Below are 7,500 nucleotides of genomic sequence, written 5' to 3' on the forward strand. Positions count from 1 at the left end.
ATACATTTCTATATTATTTTGTATACCCTCCTTTGTTGTGTGCTCCCCTGGTGGTGTTTATTCAGTCCATTTGTATGATTTTATGTGTGTATGCATCTATCTGTACTCTGGCCAAATAATTTGTATTCATATGTATTTCTATGTATATGGTTTATGTGAATTATACATATTTATGTGTGCGTATATATATATGTGTGTGTGCGTTGTTGTATATTAGTATATGACTGTGTGCATATGTTTGTGTATTGTTTTGTATGTATGTGTATACATAAAATTATATATATATGTATATTTGTATGTATGTTGGTTCTCTGTGGGTATATACATATGTATTTTACTATTTTTAATTTTTTTACTATCTACCTGTGTGTCGCTACTTTTGAGTATTTTGTTGATTTAACTACTTTCTTTGGCCTGAATATATTTATATATTTATATGTAAGTGTACTTGTATCTATGTTTTTAGTAATACTGTCTTGAATGTATTAATTTGCGATTTAATATGATTTTATATTTATATTTAACTAGCTTAAACTTTCAACTTAATAGTATAGTGTTACACCTTTAATTATATGCATGTATGTATATGTTTTATATATGTATATATATGTGTGTGTATATATATATATATGTGTGTATGTGTGTCTATGTATATGTGTATGTATATATATATATATATGTATTGTATTCTTTTTATATACATAAATATTAGTAGATTATTATTTATAATTTATTAGTTCTATTTAATTTATTTAATCCCCTCTTATGGCTTAATATGTTATATTAAAAAGATAATAAATATTAATTTTATTCTGTTTTTATTATTATTATTATTATTATTATTATTATTATTATTATTATTATTATTACTAATAATTTTTTTATTATTATTATTATTAATAATAATAATAATAATTTTAATATTGTTCTTTCATTATTATTTTTCTCTTTTACTTATATATTCGTTTAATAAAAATGCGAAAACTTTAAATTTACATCATTTAGTATAAAAGGCTTAATTAATTGTAGACGTATGTTTGAACTGCGTTGATATTACTCGTGGACGTATGTTAGATGATAAATATGTCAGTTGGATACATTCGCTGTCTTTTTTTGACAGGTTTATTTCTAACGTTTAGATTGTATTTGTAATAATCTTGTCTCATTACTGAATTGTATAATTGTTCATAAATTGGTTGACACGCAGATTTTTTTCTCTTTTTTTTTTCTCTTTCTTTTTCTATATACTGGCAACTTCTTTAAGATTCCCCTCCTATTAATTCTTACTTTCTTTCTTTCTCTTTTTAACTATATTTCAACATTCTTTCTTTTCCCTTGTAGTCCTTATTCTCTTTATAATAACCATGTATATCTTTTTTCTTTTTTTCTTTTTCTTCTCCATATTATATGTCTTTTTTTCTAAATATTTTTTTTCTCTATATATTTTTTTCTCTCTATTTTCTTTCTCTATTTCTCTTTTTTCTCTTCTTAATCACTGTCTCTCCATTATAATCTTTTAACTTTATTTAAATTGCCCCCTCCCTCTTTACATCTTATAATTAAAGTTCTGTGTTTTAAGTTTTTTAACTCCAACTTTTAAAGAGTTCCTACCTAAAATAAAAATCCATTATTCATTGAACTTTTGAATAGTCAAGTCGCTGCCTGATGATATCTGTTGTTTGATTGAAACAAGTGGCTATTTGTAGCAGCAGGATGTAACCATGTTTATATAACAATAAACAAGTATTATCAGCTCTTTTTATTGAGCACTATCTAACAACCTCGTTGAATTCATTAGTCCATTATTTTTGAATAAAAAAAACCCGAGTATATATATATATATATATATATATATATATATATATATATATATATATATACAGTCGGATATTAAGTCACTGCTAATATTCAAGTTATCCTCAAGGTCAACAATATATATGTTTCTTCTATATATTAATACCCGTGTAGTTGAACCCTGTCGCGGCTAAAAGACTCACTCAACAATAAATATACAACTTATAACTATAACCAAAACCAATAATAAATAATTTTTATACTTAGATGGATTATTTTATGTTTTAACTTATTTTAACGTGTTTTTTTTTTACAAATAAATATAGTTTAACCCCGTCAAGTTTAAAAAAAAAACATATTTAAACATAAATATACAACATATAACTATAACCCAAGGTAAGGATAAATTACTTTGCTTTTGAGGTAAGTTAGTTTTTGTTTTGTTTTGTTTTTGTTTTTTGTTATTATTTGGATTCATCGGACTACTCTTCTCATCTTGAGTGTGATTTTCACAACGTTTCGGTCGATGTAACCTCCGACCTTCTTAAGGCATATCTTGTCGAACTCGGGAATGTTTCTGTTGAACTCGGGAATTTGGATGGAATTTCGAGCGGAACACTTTATTTTACAGGAGTGGCATACTCTAGTTCTGTCAGCCATGACTGGATAGAAGTCCTAAGTAATTCGCAATTGTATTTTTCGGTCGCCCACACTGACGATTGAACCTTCAACCTTCAGAAGAATATCACTTTTTACAATTGATTTTTCCAAGTACTTTAGCCACTGTACCATGGGTCCATGCGTCGGAGGCTACATCGCTCGAAACGTTGTGAAAATCACACTCAAGATGAGAAGAGTAGTCCGATAAATCCAAATAATACGAATAACCAATCCTCATCTCAAAAATTCAAAAATATTAAGACATTGTTGTTTTCAAGTCTAATGTAAGCAAGTTCTTAATGAGATGCTCTCTTAATCAAAGCTTACCAATTTTCCACTTGTATTTATCATCAGACTTTTGTCTCTTCGGTCACGTGACACTGGTTAACCCTTATCCTCGATTGCCTTTTGAGTCTTGATAAGTGATTGTAAAAACATAAAGATTCTCTTGCCTAACAGATGGAGTACGACGACGATTAGTGAGAGAATGAAGCTTACATGCCGATTGACATATTCAAAACGCTTCTAGTCAAGGATCGAATCGTTAGGCGGTGTTGAAAAATCCGGAAGATAAAGAAAGAAATGTCTAGCAACCCAGAGTGTAGTGTGCCCAGCTAGTCCCTAAGAAAACGTATTGTGTCAAGCCGTTCTATCTTGAGCGAGTGCAAGTTTACCGCATCAATTCTATGCGATATACAAAGACCACGAACGTTTTTGCTCACCTACAAAATTTTCGACGCCTACATATGAAGGGCTATTCTTTTAGAAACTGCCGAAAACGAATCGATATTCAATTGAAAGGTTAAAATCATATTGATTTTACTTTACTATGTCTGACCTGCAATAAGCAGAGGCTATAAATACATTTGGCTAAAATCTATTTTATATTCTTTTTGTTCTTTTTTTACGTTTTTTTTTTGTTTTTATACTCTTATTTATTTATTTATTTTTTTAGAAACTTAAGACTATTAATATTCTAATTCTTCTCGATTGTCGTCTTTTTTAATTCTTTTTTTTTTTTTTCTGATTTTTATTCTTCTACTAATTCTTTATCAGTTTCACTTTCATTCTATTTTTTATCCGCCCTTTTATCATATATATATATATATAGGGTGTCCCAAAAAAAGCTGACCGATTTGAAATTTAAATTCAACTGAAAGTAACTCTCTACAATAAATATCGATTCCTTCATGGTGTAACGACTCATGATGACTTTAGTAGAGTTAATCCAGATGCTCTGAAATCTTTTTTCGCTAGTTTGATGCTTCTGTTGTTCTATTTTTTATTTGATCAATTCAGCTTCTTTTGCGACATCCTATATATATATATATATATATATATATATATATATATATATATATATATATATATATATATATATATATATAGTTCAAAAAGACTTACGCTTTCTTTTTTATAACCTTCGTTTATTTCCTGGATTGCTTTCCATTACAGCCGTTTCATTAATAAGCTAGCAATTTTACGATTTATGTTTCCGTAAAAATATTCTGTCCTCACCAGCTTCTTCGGATGTTTATCCATTAGATTTTTACAACAAATGGTATATTTTAACATGTTGGAAAAAAAAAAAGATTTCCACGGCCATGCTTTCTTACTTCCTCCATCTTTTGGTGTTATGTAAAGATAGTTTTCCATTTTAACCTGTCCTTTCATATTTTTATTTTTTTATTATATACTTCATTTACTCACATAAATTAATATACGAAAGTATAAATTTATGCGTAGTAAACTTTAAGTATTTATTTCAACAGTGCTCAATACGTAGGTAGAGCTAGTGGATGAAACGCGGAATATTCAGTGTAGCTTTTTTTTTTTTTTTTTTTTTTTTACAAAGGCATCACCACATTATCAAGGCCCAGAGGCCACTCAAGGATAAGGGTTAAAGAGTGTACAGTAGAAAGTGGTCAATATAGTAATCATTAGTAATGAAAATTTGGTAAATTTAATAACTTATATGGAACGGCTCATCAAGAACTTATTTACTTTAGACTTGAACACAACCATATTGTAGTCAGCCGGAAAGCAGGAAAACGGAAGACAATTCCATAGGCGTGCAGTTCTAAGAAAGAAGCTTTGTTCATGGAATCTACGTTTAGGTTTAGGCACAGATAAAGAGTGGGGGAAATTATTGATAGTGTTTACAGCTAGACGAGTGTTTCTTGTGAAAGTTTGGCGAGGGGGGACCATAGATTGAAGCTCAGTTGAACACTTTCCATGAAAATAACGATACATCAGAGACAAACTCGCAACATCTCTTCTGTGAGATAGAGGTTGCAAGGAGGAGAAAAGGACATCTCCTACGAGGCTACGAAGTCTATTTTGAACTCTATCAAGGCAGGACAAGTCCTTTCTAGCAGCTCCTGCCCAGATGTGGCAACAGTATTCCATCCTTGGACGTACCTGGCTCTTATATAGGTAGAGAATAGCATCAGCAGTGAGATATCTACTGGATCGATAGAAAGATCCCACCATTTTTCCAGCGGCCTTGGCAACAGATTTGATATACGTGTTCCATTTAAGATCAGGAGTAATGGTCAAGCCCAGAAGCTTGTCAAAACTTGAGGCCTCCTGAAGACGAGGGCCATTCATTTCAATTGATGACAAATGTGAATTAGAATGTTGATGGTGTAAAGAGAGAAGCTTGGTTTTAGATGCATTAAAAGTAACCAGCCACTCCTTTCCCCATTGTACTACGTGCTCAAGATCAGAGGAGAGAGAATTGGAGAGAACTTGGTCGTTTACTGTCTTAGATGTGGTACCATAAATGGTAGTGTCGTCAGCATAAATGTCTACAAATGATGTAAGGATATGATTTGGAAGATCATTAATGTAGATCAGGAAAAGAGTTGGGCCCAGGATGGATCCCTGAGGGACACCGGCATTAATACTGTGAGCTTCTGATTTTTGCCCCTCAACTACTACTCTTATGAACCTATCAGAAAGAAATGATTTAATAATTGAGAAGACTTTTCCAGCTATACCATAGCTAGCGATCTTATGAAGTAAACCTTTATGCCATACCCTATCAAAGGCTTTAGATATGTCAAGAGCAATTGCCCTAGAAAGATTGCCACCGTCGAGAGATTTGCTAATCCTATGCGATATAACTGTAAGGACATCTGCTGTAGATCTAGCAGAACGGAAACCATATTGAGTGTCACTAAGAAGGTTATTTTTGTTGAGATGTTTGATTACTTCTGTATTTAACACAGATTCTAGCAACTTACTCATGACGCACAGGAGACTTATTGGCCTGTACTGAGAGGGGGATGAGCGATCACCTGAATTCTTAAATACAGGGCATACTGATGAGATTTTCCAGGGAGATGGGAAACTATTCTCCTTAAGACAACGTTTAAACAGTTTTGTAAGTATGGGCGCTAATTCAGGTTGAAGTTTTTTGAGTACTATAATTGGAATACCATCAGGGCCAGTTGCTTTACTCGAATCAAGGTTTTTGATTAGCTTGGCAACATCACGTACAGATATACGTATATCACATAGCGTGTTTTCTGATACAGGAGGAAATATTGGGGGTTGGCGGTCTTGGTCGCAAAGGGTAGAATTAGCTGCAAAGTTCTTGACAAAGAGTTTGGCTTTGTCTGATGCTGACGAGATTACCTCAGGTCCATTGATAATAGTTGGGATGGAGCACACGCTTCTGTTCAGGATTCTGTTTGCTATTTGCCAAAACTGGTGGGAACCAAGCCGCTGCTCAGCTACTTTGGACTTAACAGATTGAGCATACAACACTCTTGCGTTCCTTATTACTTTCTTACAATGGTTGCTGGCAGTCCTGAAAGCGGCTTTAGTTTCCATACATCTATTACGTTTGAAGCAGTGGAAAAAGTGATTTCTGTGCGCAATGGCAGCAGCACATTCTGGAGAGAACCATGGCTGGCTGTTAGGTTTTTGCTGAAACTTTTTAGAGGGTATGAAATGGTCAATACCTACAATTAACCATTCAGTTAGGTCTAATACTATAGAGGACACATCCTTTTTAAACATGGAATGCAGAGGTAGATCAGATATAAATGTACGGAAGCTATCCCAGTCAGCCTTAGTGTATCGATATACTGTACGATGAAGAGGTACGTCTGGGGACTTATTACATTTCATTTTTATCTTAATTGATACAACAGAGTGGTCAGAAGATCCAAGAGGCGACAGAACAGAAACTGAACATAGTTCAGGGCAAGTTGTGAGAAAACGGTCTAGTAGGCTCGCATACTGGTCGTCATTATCGGGCACACGGGTAGGTTCCTGAACAATCTGAGTGAGGTCATAGGCAATGGAGAAATCATGACAGAACCTCCCCTCATCATCGGTCTTGTTTGAGTCGGTCAACCATTCGACGTTGTGAACATTGAAGTCTCCACATATGTGAATGTTAGCTGAAGGATAAGTAGAAAGGACTTGGTCAATTTTCTCAGATATGCTTTGAAAGATAGTAACTCCGCTGTTGTGGGGGCGATAGAGAGTAAATATAAATGCAGTAGTGTGAGCTAAAGCAACCCGGAAGCACATATAGGGTAAGTTAGGATCTTCCCTGGAGATTTCCCTCCCACATGGAAAGCTATCTTTAATATAGGCACATATTCCATGCCCATGGCGATCTTGGGGGTCAGATTTAGAAGTTAAGTTAGAGTATCCTGAAATTGCAAACTCATCTAGGGAAATAGCCTGTCCAATGCCAGTTTCACTTAAAAATAAAAGGTCTGGTTTAGTCTCCTGTAATTGGGTTTCAACCTCTGGAAGGTTAGAACGAAGACCCCTGATGTTGGAGAAGGAGACATGGTAGTAGGGGTCTACGTTGGAAGTTGGAGAACCGGGTTTAATCGTGTATTTTTTCTTGAAACTTGTCATGATGAAATTTTGGAATTTGTGGACTAGGTCGACAGATTTACTTAGAGCAGGACAGAGAGGGGAAATTAAGAGAGAAAAAGAAACGAAGAATTTTTTTTTATTTGTAGCTAATGATAAGGTAAAGCCGTAACAATTACCCACTAGTATGGCATCGAGAGG

Source organism: Euprymna scolopes, chromosome 21 (assembly GCF_053919585.1).
Source record: "Euprymna scolopes isolate OS-2025 chromosome 21, ASM5391958v1, whole genome shotgun sequence".
Lineage (NCBI taxonomy): Eukaryota > Metazoa > Mollusca > Cephalopoda > Sepiida > Sepiolidae > Euprymna > Euprymna scolopes.